The sequence below is a fragment of the Myotis daubentonii genome, chromosome 12 (genome assembly GCF_963259705.1).
Source record: "Myotis daubentonii chromosome 12, mMyoDau2.1, whole genome shotgun sequence".
Lineage (NCBI taxonomy): Eukaryota > Metazoa > Chordata > Mammalia > Chiroptera > Vespertilionidae > Myotis > Myotis daubentonii.
This window is the reverse complement of record NC_081851.1, coordinates 67,347,896-67,363,133: the sequence shown is the minus strand read 5'-3', so window position 1 is coordinate 67,363,133 and position 15,238 is coordinate 67,347,896.

Genomic DNA, 15,238 nt, shown 5'->3' with positions numbered 1-15,238 from the left:
CTCATCCAAACATGTGCAAAAATAATTAAATTCTTCCATCTTTGCTATTTTGTTAACATACATTAATGTTTTTGGATTTTGTTACTGATTTGTCAAGATAGAAGGAGAGAACATATTTTATTTCACATTTTAAAACTATTTTTGCAATTTTTAAATGTGTGCCCTGCTTGGCCTGCTTCCAGAGGGGTCCAGGCAAATCTAAAGGATGAGCTGGGGAGTTTGGAGGGAGGCCCAATCTTTGCCTTCTCCCAAAAAACAAAAATAAAAATTCCAGGCATTCCTTTGGCTAGCCATACTTCTCTGAGCACACCTAAAATTCACCTAAGAGGCAAAATGAATTAAGCCCGTCTCCTCTGGAATGAAGGAGTGGGGTGGAGGGAGGAGGACTGGGAGAGGCAGTAACAAGCCCCAGCCTCCGTCCCCGTTCTGCAGAGCAGAGCAGACAGGGCCCGGCACTAACGCTTCCCAGGGTGGGTGCAGGGGGTGGTTCAGAGCTGAGAGATGGCCTCCCCGCAGGAATCAACCCAGAGACGCTGCTGTCTGTGATCCTCACCCCGGCTGAAGCGCTACACGCCCCAGGGACATGCCGGCTAGGAAGGTGGGGACAGGAGTGGGGTCAGAAGCTCTCTCCAGAACATAGAGCCTTGGGCCTGGGTCTTACTAGCTCCTAAGACTTTTATGCCAGTAAGAAAACCACATCCCCTTTAGACGAAGAAACATAAAAGTTTCCCTTTCCTCTTTGCAGAAGCAGCCCTGGGCCAGGAAGCTCTACTTGGCAAGGGGAGCCAGGTCTGGGTTTCAGTCCCCGGTAGCCCCTTGGCTGGGCACCAAGCACAGCACTCAACCTGCACCACCAAATACTCTAGCCTGGGCAGTGGTGGCCACAGGAGAGCAGGAAAGGTGGCCCGACTTCTGGTGGTGGCACATGGGAGCAGAGATTTCCAAACTCCATTCCATGCACCTTTAAGTTCCATCGAGGTGCCTCTGACCCCAGCTCCAAATGACACATCAACTCCAGCAGCTCCCCGTCGCCTGACATGCAGCATAGTTTTGTTTGGGCCTGGAAAAAGGGATTGTACAACTTAAAAAAATTTTTTTAACTCTTGATCTAGACCAGCCACATCATGGCCTCTAGAGAGAAGGGACAGCCGGTGTGCTTTTCAGGGATAGCAATAGCCACTGACTTTTGTCCCTCTAGCAATAGGTGTACCTCTCCTTGACCCCACCAGGTACTGTCCTTCACAGTTACTTAGAACTTTTTCAGGACCTTAGATGGGGAGTCTCTGTAAATCTAAATTACTAGGCTTTATGAAACCTTTCACAAGCCAAAGCAGACAAACAATATATTTACATTTTAAACATCCACATTTGAAAAATCTTCTAGGTATAATCCACTGTAATATATAGCCATCAAAGCAGCATGATATTATCTCATTGTCCTGACTAAGTTTAGCAGCAAACATTTTCAGAATATGAAATTAAACAACACAGGTCATAGGACAATGAATAATATGCTATGTGTAGTTAATTATTCCTGGCTCTAAAAGAAGTCATCCTAGCCTCTATATAAAAATTGTGTGTGTAGTTATTTCACTTTGAAACGTCACAAGGTTATTGGTTTCAAAAACACAAAGGATGCCCTAACCGGTTTGGCTCAGTGGATAGAGTGTCGGCCTGCGGAGTGAAAGGTCCCAGGTTCGATTCCGGTCAAGGGCATGTGCCTTGGTTTCGGGCACATCCCCAGTAGGAGGTGTGCAGGAGGCAGCTGATCGAAGTTTCTCTCTCATCAATGTTTCTGATTCTCTATCCCTCTCCCTTCCTCTCTGTAAAAAAATCAATAAAATATATTTTTTAAAAAACACAAAGGAAATGAAAAATAACATTTCTTCAGAGAATGTAATGTTTAATTCTTTATTGCATCCCTTTGACCTGTGGCTTGCTTATAACTATGCAATGCACGATTCTTTGTGCCATTGAAATTAAGGGTTCAGAGTATTTTTAGTCTTTTCCAGGGCTTGGGCGTGGGGGGAGGGGGGACACCAAATAATTTAGATACAGAAAAGATATAATTTTTTCCCAACAGCTACTAAATCTGATGAGCCATTATAATCATAAGGTAGAGAGAAGTACATTTTGTCATTTTCTGTGAAGAGATAACCTCTACTTTTAAGGTTAACTTCAAACAATATGCTGTTGTTATCTGCCCTTTAGACTTCAGACTTCAAAAATCAAGCATTTCTGTAATATCTGAATGAAAGTCACTTGTCTGCCTAATTTTTTAAAGATAAGCTCTAGAGATTTAACACACAGAATAGTGAATACAGACAACAATAATGTATTATAATCATCAAATGAGCTAAGAAACCAGAACTACATGATTCCAACCACTAAAAAGAACAGATAATTAGGGGATGTAATTGTGAGTGAGTTCATTCTAATACGCCAATAAGATAAAATAAGCAAGCCATGCTGTTAATAGCGATGATGGAAGTGATAGGCTGGCAGATGTTTCCCTGTGACTTGGGTGATCACCTAAAAAAAGATGCATCAGGTCAAGCCCACTTTTGCTTTTTGGGATAATGTTGCCTTCATGCCCTGGGAGGCCTGAGGATTTTTCCTCTACATTTTTTTTTTCTTGCTGCCCTAGGATTTACACTCTTGCTTCTTGATTAGTTTAACATCATTGAACGCTTACTAAGTGTCCAACAAACACTGTACTAGATGCTAGGAATGCAAAGATAAGGAATACAGTCTTTGCGGTCAAGGAGTTCAGTCTGGAGGCTTCAGACAATGGGCATTCTGTGGGATATGCCCTAGTGGCCTGCATAAGGTCCAGTCTAGCCCACAGATTTTGAGTCCAGAGCAGGGATTCCGTTTCTTCATCTGGATAATTTTTCTAGGGTCCATTCAAACTCTAAAATGTATATGATTCTAGTTATAGACTCTAGGTTTCATATTATTCTGATAAGGTGTTTTACAGAGACACTGATATAGCTACGGCACTTCTATAATGCGGATGCCAGAAGTAGTCTTAGTATCCCAGACACCTCTTAATGTTTTCCTGACGTTATTTAACCTACCCAAGGCCGCATTTACATTTTATCTGCTGGGGGGGAGGGGTGTTGGTGTGGGTATGTTTTGAGAGCGCAGGACCCCTTTAATGAACCCTCATTTAGGAAACAGTGGTTTTGTCACCTTTCTCAAGTTACTTGCCACAGATTCAAATTCTGAAAGAACTGACTTGTCTTTGACCCTTTTGAAATGAATACACATCTGAGACACACTCCTCTCTTCTATTTTAGAAAGAAAGGCCTTCAAATGGTTCCATTTTGTGATTTACTGGGTGGCTTCTTGCCAGTCTCTTGGTTTGCATCATCCAAGCTCGTGGCGTTTGCTGATTCAGACATCATTCTGCTCTTTATAGCTCTTCCGCTGGCCACCTCTAAATAAGTAGAACCATTCTCCAGCTTCAGTGGTAATACTCGTTTTTGTTTGTTTTGTTTAAGGAGGTTCAAGAAGACCCAGAGCAAAATTAGATGAATTGTAGACCAGTGAACATCAACTGGGGGTAAAGGGGCATATGAGCTTTTTCAAACTGCTCAGTGTGCCCCCGCCCATCCCTGTCCACGGCAGCATTTGAAAATCACTGCAGGCAGAGAAATAATACATTAGAACATGGAGCCCAAGCTCCACTTACATTTCTGTCACCAACTCCCCAACGGCTCTGTGATCCTGGTTCACCTTCTGGTCAATTATACTAATCAAAATTGCATATTTTGAGTTTAAATAAGTAAAATTTTTAAATGATTTAAATTCCAAAGAAGGAAACATTTAATGAAAAAGCTATCATGGAAAACATATATGTAGACTGTCTGCTATATACTTACCCCAAAAACCAACAGAAAAGTTTGTTAAATTGGGTTCTTTGAGTAAGTCTTGTTCCTCCCTCGAGGAAACAGACATTCAATTGTAGCTGGAGGATCAGTTTCAAAATGATGCCCATTCCTTCACTGGGGCATCATTTAGGTGTGCTGTCCTAGCTCCTGGGGAACATCCCCTTACCCAAATGAATGGTAGAGAGCTGACGGGGCCCAGCAGAGGCAGGCAGTCACAGACCCACACAGAAGGGCGTGTGAAGCTTAGAGACACTTCATGTCTCAGAGAGCCCTGGGATTTGGTACTTCCACCAATTACCAGAGCTCATCTCATTCCTGGCCAAGGGCATTTTCTCCTTAGCTTTCTCTAGAAAGTCTCATCTTGCCTCCTTCCACCTTTGGTCTCCCAAGTGTTCTAGGAGGCCACAGATCTTATCCGGCTCTCTGGTCTCTGCTCCTTCTTGGGCCTTCCTGTCTTCTTTGCTATCAAAGCCTAATAATGTATTTATTTTCTGGCAATTTACAGAAACATTTTCTCATCCCATGAACTAGAGTGTCCATGGCTTTTTGGCTGGGACTTTGTGGATTCTTGAGGATGGGTCCAGCTAGAATATACTCCTAGACTCTTGTCTTTCTCTCACTCAATATCCTCTCAGGAAGTCATGTGAGTTATAGGATTGGTGAACTTCAGAAAAGAAACTGAGCTTAGATCAGCCCTTGTCTTCTCAGAGATAGCCTGTCACAAGCAGTATAAATTCTAGCCTACTCTCTGTCATGCAGTATGGGGCCAACACAAGTCACTCTACCCTGAAACTTTATCTTAGGAGTAGAAACACACTAACCCAAGCTCACAGAGACTGCGGTATAACCAGAATTCAAATTTATGCCATTTTAATGATAAATGCAGCCAGCTAGGAAGACGGGCCCTCACATCAGTAGATCAGGGCATTTGCTCCCTGTAGACACAGATCAAAGTGATTTAAATACTACATTGAAAGCATGAAATCTGAGTAAGGAGAGGTGGATAGTTGATTTATCAAAGGATACATTTGCCACAGGGACTTGAGAGCTCAAGTCCTGAGGCCAAGGCCCCTTCGCCTCTGAACAGTATTTGGAAGGTGCTACCAATTTCCAGCTTCTTCGGCTTAGGTCTCCCATGCTATCGGCTGACAGCCCCTCTGCCCACCTCCTCTGTTCACCTAGGCTTTCTCCAAACAATTGATTCATTTGGTGCTTGCCATTCTGAGACTACCTGCAAGTCACCTTGGTTGAAGTTATAGGTATTTCCAAAGTCTTCTCTATCATATTTATCAATTTATCAGTTGTCTATGAGTTTACTCCTTCCCTAAAGTGTGTGTGTGTGTGTGTGTGTGTGTGTGTGTGTGTGTGTGTGTGTGTGTGTGTGTTACTGACTTAACTCTTAGAAGACAACCTCATATTCTATTTCCAGGTTTCTTTGGAAGATACTTTACGGTTACCCCATTTACCGCCAACAAAGTATCTTTTAGCTCTTTGGAAAAAAACCTTTAGTATAACTGTTTTTATCATACTTTGCAACTTAACTGCCTGAATTCAAGCATTTAAGCAGTTTTTCCTGATTTTATATTGTAATAACTTATGAGACTGAGCTAATGAAGATAAACATCTAGTGAGGACTCTCAGTTTAACTCATCTGTTTTGTTTTTTTTTAACCGCTGTTAAATAGTCTTACGCAATAAACTCAACACATCTCTAAGATCTCTGATATGTTTCCAGAGGCAGCGGATAAAAATACTTGACTTTTAAGCAAAGAAATACCCAGTTGGATGCCTCCAACAATAGAATCAGCCTCAGATCAGAAATGTCTTTCCCGACTGTCTTCCTTTATTTCCTCTCCCCAAATCCTCCTGTGTTCGGCACAGTTTTGTGCACTGTAGACATAACAGTGAAAATATGATGTCATAGAAGATTCTAGCCCTGTGGAGCTTACATCCTAGTTGAAAGAGACAGACTAGAAAAAAACACAAGTAAACAAGAAAACTATCAGCAATTGGTTAGTACTATACAGAGAATACAACTGAATAATGTAATCGTGACTATTTTAGATGGGGTCGTCAGTGAAGGCGTCCCTGAAGAGTGATGTTGAAGCTGAGACATGAATGATAAGAAGGAGCCAATCATGATTTAAAAAGAAAAAGGGAAGGTAAAGGACATTGCAAGGAGAGGACGGCAGGGACAAAGGCCCAAAACAGAGGAGCAGGCTTGGTGAAGTGCACGAAGAGAAAGAAGGCTCGTGAAGTGGGGCTGGCCAGGAGGAGAGTGGCAGTAAGAAAAAGTCTTCCACCCAGAGCATAAGAATGTGGAATGTGTGCAGGCAAATGCCTTGATAATTTCCTCAGTTAGAGGGACGATGGAAACTGAACTGCTTTACCCTGACTCATGTTTTTGCTCTATTTTTAAAATATCTCATAAGCAAAGAGGGGTGTGTAATACGGTTTGGTTCCGTTTCTATACCATTGTCTCTGGCCAAACTCATTTGTGTGTCTTTTTCAGATTTGCCAGGTGATACCATGTTCTAAATCAGACAAATGACATTTGAGAAGAGCAAAAGGGCAAGGGTGTTAAAAAGGCATCACCCACCCCTCGGTAGCTCAGAGGTCACATGTGTTTAAAAGCCAAGCATGAAAGGGTAGGACCCAGGTGAATGACTTTTTATGAACTGTTTTATTAAACTTGACAAACACTTTTTGAGGGATGGAGGTGTCAGGATTCTGGGTCTCAAAGGAAAGAATAAATCAGGCTTCAAAATGTATGTTGGCCCGAAAGTTTGCAGGTCCATAAACTCATTGTTCTCACTTTATTCAAGAGAGAGCTGACTCTGGGGAACTGATTCACATTAATCAGAGTTATGGTAGACTGATGAATAAAATGCAATGCCATTTTACTCATTACCTGTGAGAGTTGTAACTCCCAGCTGAAATTCATGTCTGTTGGTCAGCACATACATACTCTTCCTGGTAAGAAAATCTATTTAAGAAATCAAATTAAAGTCAGAAGGTTAAATGTGAAATATGGAAGCTGAACAAATCAAGTTGGATATTTTGAAAGACTATTTTCACTAAGCAATGGCAGTCTGCTACAGTCTTTTTTTCACTACAAGGACATACGATTCCATCTGGGAAAATTATCTACTTATTCAGCTGGACAGAGAAGGCCAGTCCTGGAGAAACACTGGCAAATTTTTACGCCCAGTCATTCCTATTTCTAGGCCTGGGCCACTGTTTCCCAAAGGGTGGTCTAAGGTCTACCTGCAGTAAATGTGCCTTGGATATTTATTAGAAATTTATTTTTCTAGGCCCCACCCCACACTTCTGAATTATAATCTCTGGTCTTCGGCTGGGAATATTAATTTTACCTCCTTTTCTGGAGAACTGTAAACACACTGTTTTGAAAAACCACTGCTAGCTGCTAAGCTATAGAACTACAGGCAAGTTAGTGACTTAACTTGTCCAAGCCTCAATTTATTTGTCTGTAAAACAGGGATAATAATAGGATCAAATGAGTCAAGATGTTTAAAGCCCTTAGAACAGAGTCTGGCACCTACTAAGCCCAAGATACATGCTTGTATTATATTATCACCATCATTAATGTCATTCATCATCTTCATTGTCACCATTCAGCCCATCAGATTTGATTTTTATTTTTTATGAAACAAAGCCAAGTTTATTGGTTACTATAGTAAAGGAGACAACACCCTGGACAGTCTTAAAAGCATCTCCCAGATTGTTTTCAGGGTTTCTGCTTATTAAGGATAGAAAAGATAGTGTCTTGAACCACTTCCAAATCATGCAGCAGGACACATTTATTTTTAGGAGGGTTTCTAATGGCATCCACAGTGTTTGACTCAAAGCTTACCCTTGATCTCAGCATTTGGCATATCATTGCCCCGTAATGAAAGTTGGGCTGCGTCTTACTTTGGGATCTCAAAATTCTCTATTTGCTGACAACAGCAACAAACGCATCACTCTAAGTGTTGTCACTTGTCATGAATTCCCCTCATATTTACACCTTCCTTTAAAAACTGAACAAAACGTAGAAAGAACCCTCTCCACTTAGTATTGGCTGAGTGACAGTGATTCTGATTAAACCTTGAAGGTACCATGCAAGCACATCTGGAAGTAGAGTACCACATGCCATGCTTTGCAACTTGTCAGAGTCTGTAGGCACAGCAGAACTTAGGACAGCACGTTCCTATCAACCCTCTTTTCATCTGAATTCTTCCGAGCGGGTTACAAACGTTAATTAAGCCTCCAAACACCCCTGGGGCACAGATAATTACACTAGCCATTCCTGCATTGTAGATGGGCACATTAAAGGAGGAAGAGGTTAGCTGAAGTTAACTCTTCAGGTTGGGCTGACTCAGCAGCAAAACCACTCAGGGAACTTTTCGTCATGGCAGTAATGGAAATAGTTCTGCAACTGGTTTCCTTAAGCTTGACATTGAAAACTAAGTTGTTGAAAATGAATACATTTTTGCAAAAACCAGAATTAAGTCTAATCCGGTAAAGAAAAATGGAACTTATGTCCTGGGTTTAGCTACTCTGACTTCCTGTATGTCCAGTCTGCTTCCCCAGTGCTGGGCCTCTCTGTCTTCTAATAAATATGGATCCTTGTTCCTTCCTCTCATTTCCACTTACCAGTAAACTGTGAGTCTACAGTCTGTTGTTGGCCTGCAGTGGGGGGAAATAGTTACTCCCTATAAGTATGGCTTCCACAGCCTGCTGAGAGCCATGCCTACCAGACCACCTGGCTCCGCCCATTTCACTCACCTACTGGTTTCTGCTAATATAACCCAGCTCCCAGGTCATCATTTAGCTGGGTCCAGGACTCAGAGTATTAGCTCTAGATTGGTAGCTGAGATTCAGCTCTAGCTTTTAAAAATAATAACTTCTGGCCCTAGCTAGTTTGGCTTAGTGGATAGAGCATTGGTCTGTGGACTGAAGGGTCTTGGGTTTGATTCCAGTCAAGAGCATGTACCTTGGTTGCAGGCTCCATCCCTGGCCCTGGTTGGGGCCTGTGTGGGAGGCAACCAATTGATGTGTCTCTCTCACATCGATGTTTCGCTATCTCTGTCTCTCCTCCTACCTTCCACTCTCTCTAAAAATCAATGGAAAAATATCCTCTAGTGAGGATTGACTGAATAATAAGAATAACTCCTATTTTTCTCTTGTTACAATTAATCATGTCTTCATTTTAGACTTTTTGAAAAATATAACTGAGAAAAAGGTGAGAACATTTAAAACGTAACAAAAAGAAGATAATTAAAATTTCCCGTAATACTTGTTATTGATGTATAGTATATATGCTTATATATTAAAGTGTACTAATCTTAAATATACATTTTAATAGATTATACAAGTGTAACTGTATACTTATTTAACCAAAACCTAGGTCAACATAAAGAAACATTCTAGCACTACAGAAAGTCCTCAGTTGCCCCTTCCCAGTCAATATCCCTTTGCCCCAGAGGTAAAGTATATTTTGACTTTTATCACTTCTGATTAGATTTTTAATTTCATATAAATGGAATCATATAGTATATACTTTTTATATCTTCCTTTTTCCACTCATTATAATGTCTGTGAGATTCATCCCTGCCTTCCTTGTAGCAGATTGGCTTTTGTTTGTTTTTGTTGTGTAAAATTCCACCATGTAAATACACTATAATTTATTTATCAGTTCCCCTATTGAGGGATATTTAGCTAGTTTCCAAATTTTGGTTATTAAAAATAAAATTGTCCATGTCCTTCAGTGGTCATATTCATTTTTGTTGGGTATATACCTAGGAGTGGAATTGCTAAGTCATAGAGTAGTCTTAGAGCTGGCTTGTAGACATGTGCCAGTTCCCCAAACTGACCGCATCATTTTACATTCCTATCAGCAATGTGTGAAAGTGCCATTAACCAACACTTGATATTTTCAGTCTTTTTCATTTTTGACATTCTGTAGTGTGTGAGTTGGTATCTCATTGTGGTTTTTATTTTATTTGCATTTCCCTGGTGACTATTTATGTTGAGCACTTTTTCAAACACTTATTGAACACTGAACATTCTTTTGTGTGAAATGCTTGTTCAAATCTGCCCATTTTTTGATTGGGTTGTTTGCCTTTTTCTTATTGGTTTATAGGATTCCAGTTTCTTTGTTAGATATATACATATTTTTATCTCAGTCTGTGACTTACCCTTTCACAGAACTTCTTAATTTTATTAAAGTCCAATTTTTCAATTTTTCCTTTATGGTTAACTTTTTATGTCTACTTGTCTCTCTTTTGTTTTCCATCTTACCACTCTCAAACATTCATCAAATTACACACACACACACACACCAATATGTAATTAGCACAAAGTGCTAAACAAATATTTCTTCTCATGCTCTGAGTAGTTTAAACATTACATTTACAGGCGAAACTGGTTTGGCTCAGTGAATAGAGCGTCGGCCTGCGGACTGAAAGGTCCCAGGTTCGATTCCGGTCAAGGGCATGTACCTTGGTTGCGGGGACATCCCCAGTGGGGGGTGTGCAGGAGGCAGCTGATCGATGTTTCTAACTCTCTGTCCCTCTCCCTTCCTCTCTGTAAAAAAATCAATAAAATATATATTTTTAAAAAAGATTAAACATTACATTTACATGTCTCATGGCTTCAGCAAATCCCATTCTACACAGGAATATCTGAGATATTTTTAAAAACTAGAAAACATTCTGCTCACCCCAGCTACAGGAGAAAAAAAAATATTTAGCTACTAAAAAATGACAATTTTGTGGCATTAAGTCAGATTCCTCATTTAGATCCTCAGATTCCTCATCTAAAAAATATAAGAGACTATGACACTAAAGTTCCTCCAATCTCTAACATTCTGCTATTTTACTTAATGGATGCCATTTGTAAAGAGAAAATAGATGAATTCAAATAAACATCAGAACATAAAAATATCTATATAAATAAAAGCCAAGCGACCGGAAAGCAGGAACAACCGGAACGACCAGTTGCTATGACGTGCACTGTGGATGGCCAACGGTCCTGATGGGGGGGGGGCCTCGCCTCGACCGGCCTGGCCTAATTGGAGGTGGGGCTGGCCAGCCAACCTCCTGTGGCCCCTTCCCCCTGGCCGGCCCCACCCCCAATCAGCCCCCCACCTTGATCGGGGGCAGGGCCAGCTGGCCAATTGCCTGTGGCCCCTCCCCCCAGCTGGCCCAGCCAATCGGTCCCCATTGGGGGGCTGGCCAGACCCCACCAGTGCATGAATTCGTGCACCGGGCCTCTGGTATTTAAATAAAAGCACAGAATGAAGAAAAATACATATGCGAAATATAAACAATAGGATCTTCCCCTCCAAAATATATTGATAGAAACTGATACAAATATATCATTCAAATATGTATGGTAATGTTCCATTATATGCCATAAATAATCAAGAAAAATGAACTGAAAGTTTGCACATCTGATTGTAAATGTAGTAAATCACCACCTGGAAAAAGTGGAGTGGCTCATTAAAAACATAAATTAAGGCCTGGCCAGCATGGCTCAGTGGTTGAGCATCAACCTATGAACCAGGAGGTTACGGTTCGATTCCCAGTCAGGCCACATGAGATGCGGGCTCAATCCCCAGTGTGGGGCATGCAGGAGGCAGCTGATCAGTGATTCTCTCTCATCATTGATGTTTCTATCTCTCTCTTCCTCTCCCTTTCTCTCTGAAATCAGTAAAAATATACTTCAAAAAACACACAAATTAAAATGACATTAAGGCAGCGATTTTCAAACTGCTGCAAGAATTTTTAAAACATGCAATACCTGACTAGTCAGGGGCGCTGACTTCTTTTCCCTTAGATTGTAAAATTTTTAAAAATGACAACAGCCAACACAACACTAATCATCTGGTGTGAATGAATCAAAATTATGCTTTTTTTTTTTTTTTTTTTTTGGTCAGATCAGCAAAAGATATATTTTTTTTGGTATGCCGCAGAATTTTAGAAATTAGTTTGTGTGTACCATGAGATGAAAAAGGTTAAAAACCGCTGCACTCATGTATCACTACCCACCTTTCTCTGGCTGTAGCCAAGAATGACCCCTCCTTCCCTCTCATTTCTGAAAACTCTGCCCCACTGAGAAATCACCCATATTCTCCCCACCCCTGTGAGTTAACTGCTGTGAGCTAACTATCCCTACCATGAAAGCAGATCCCAGCCATTAGCCAAACCCACCATCTACTCACTTCTCACTTCCTCTCACAACAGTGTCCCAGAGCTGGTCCACCTAACTAGCCCCAACCTAGCCAGGGCTGAAACTGGAATCAGACTGCCCTGGTGACTAGAGGCAAACCAGTGCCTCTGAGCCTTCATTCCTGTATCTATATAAGGGAAAACCTTTATGGCACAGGATTTTCAGGGGATTAAATGTGATGTCAGTAAAAATTCCCAGCACATGGTGCACTTAGGAAGCTCCAGTCAGAAGCCTTCTTTCTGACAAAGGAGCAACGCCCGACACCTGGCATTGAAACACGGGCTCTCCCAGCCACTACTAGAAGTATCCCAATGTTACTAGAGTTTGGTATTCACTCTCATTCTCTGAGTGGTTTGTTCAAACGTGCACTAAGGGACTAGGGGCCAGAGCAACCTTTTTATCAACTAGAACGTTGTTCTTTAAGCTGGTGGCACTGTTAAAACACATTGGAGCCAAACAGGAAACTGTTGTGCTCATGGCTGACCAGGCTGTCCTGGAAGACCAGAGGACAAAAAGTAGGACGAGGCTGGGCGTGGGGATGCAGGGCTCTAAAGGATTCCTGCACAGGAAGGAGAAAGGATGGAACAAGTAGATTCTTACACAGTGTGATAGCTTTCAAGTAAAAGTAAGAGCCCTGGCCGGTTTGGCTCAGTAGACAGAGCGTTGGCCTGCGAACTGAAAGGTCCCAGGTTTGATTCCGGTCAAGGGCACATGCCCGGGTTGTGGGCTCGACCCTCAGTGAGGAACTTGCAGGAGGCAGCCGATCCATGATTCTCTCTCATCATGGATGTTTCTATTTCTCTCTCCCTCTTCCTTCCTCTCTGAGATCAATAAAAATATATTTTAAAAAAATAAATAAAAAGGTATGTAACTTAAAAAAAAAATTAAAAGTAATAAGGGGAGAGAGAGAGAGAATCCGGGCTTGTTACAGTTTCAAGTACTAGTTTTACTATTAAGTCAATGCAATTTAACCTTCCTGGATCTCAATTTCCTCAACTGAAGAGTGAGATTAAAAGTAAATGTCTCTCTCTCTCTCTCTCTCTCTCTCTCTCTCTTTTTAAAGTTCCCAGCACATATGCTCACTCCATTTTCTCCTTCTGCCCTTGCATTCCCTATCTTTTGGGTTGGAGCCAAATCCTCCTTACTGGCACCGAACCACCAGACATCATGAACTGTCCTCAGCCCACCCCTCCCCCACTCTTAGATCAGAAATATCAGAGCTTCTCTCCCTCTCCCAGTTGCCAGCCCAGGCTTTGTTGAAATTTATGACCCAGGTCTGCTGTGAATTAGAACTAGAATTGTATTCGTGCCTATTGCTCAGAGTGGTGGAAAACACTGATAGATGTTTTCTGCCATGCCAAATTAGAATCCTTACTGGCTTCCTCCCATAAACTCTGCTATCATTGGTGGTTAGAGTCCGCATTACCATGGATACTCTTCTGCTGTTACATTAAGAATTAAATTGATGTTGCAGGCAGATCTGGGAATTTAACCACTATTTGTACCACAGTCTCTGTGGGAAAATATATTCTGTGTTCCAAACAATTGACCTTTTGGAGTTGATCCAGTTCCTAAGTTGGGGACGGCCTGTACAATATTGTGTTACATTTTGGGTTTCATTTGTGTACTTCAGAATCAAAGACTTTTTATAGCTGGAAGAAACTTTGGAGATCATTTATTAATGGACTGATTTTGTAGTTAATGAAGCCAAGGTTCAGAAAGACAGAGGGATTTGTCTATAGTTATTCAGCGACTTTGGTCTCCTACCTCCAAGCCAACGTTTTTCCCACTATCCAGATCATTGTGTGCTCATTTCCGCACGTGGTCATTAAAGCACTAAAAAGTTGGGAAGATCATGACTTCCTCAACACAGAATCAAAAATACTAAATGTTTCATAAATACTTAATTGGTCCATTATTCACTTTCCTTTCGAGGTCCATTCACTGTAAGATTTCCTTAAATAGCAAGTACCCTTGGATCACTTCAATTAAGAACTTATTTATAACAGACTTGAGTAATAACTCATAAATATTCTATTTAACCAGTGTGTCCTACATTAGAGAACCTATCAGTGTTGGATGTCATTCCAATAAATATTTTTCACAGTTCACAGACATATGTGGTTTTAGTTTTAGAAGATACATGCCATTAATTTTAATGTGGTCTTAGGGGAGAGTTACTCATTTTATAACTACATTAGAAAACTTAATGCTCTGTTTGTTTTGTTCGCCAAAACTAATTAAAACAGAGACTTACAAAACTATTCAGAAGTAAACCTTCTCCAACTGAAAAGATGCCTCACATAATTTAAATGTACAGCATGAGGAGAGCAAACATCATTAGAAATAAAATATTTACATTACTTTATTTGAAACAAAGTTTTCATATTTTGTATACTTTTCTTCATCAACAAACACATTTAGTTATTTCCTGGTATCCTGTTTGCATGAGCAGGATCAGAGAACACTGAAAGAGAAGCAATCTCATATATGTAGGAGACATGGTTTTACTGTAACAAACTTGGAATGACCTAAATAGATAGCTGATCCTGTAATCTAATTACAAGAAAAAGAAGGGCCACCGAACAACTCTTCAAAAATTAAATAGTCATCCTTTGTAGTGGCTGCCCATCCATGTTAATTGCCTTAGAGTTAACAGTTCTATATAGCCAAGTAGCTCTTTCAGTTACTGGGCACTTATTTTGCAATCACTTTATCTTGAAGAATAGAGAGTGAGCTTAAGAGACAATGCTCCACTGAGAGGTTGTGTGTGTGTTGGGAGGTCGGAAGTGTGTGTGTATGTGTGTAGGTGGGGGAGGCTGGGGGGGGGGGTACCATTATTGGCCAAGAGCAGGGGAAGAGGCTTTTGGTAATACCTGGCTTTATCATTTTTGTACTAAAATGACTGAGAACATGACTTAGGTGGTAACTTTGGTGCTTGATTCTTCTCTCATATGTGCATTGAAATGAAACCAAAAATAAATCCTAAGGAAAAATCTTGGCCCTGTCCAAGTGTACAACGTAACCTGGCTCTGGATTGAGGGGTGGCCTCCTACTGATGTACATTGTTTTGTATAGTATCTCAATATCTTTGAATTGAGCTAACCA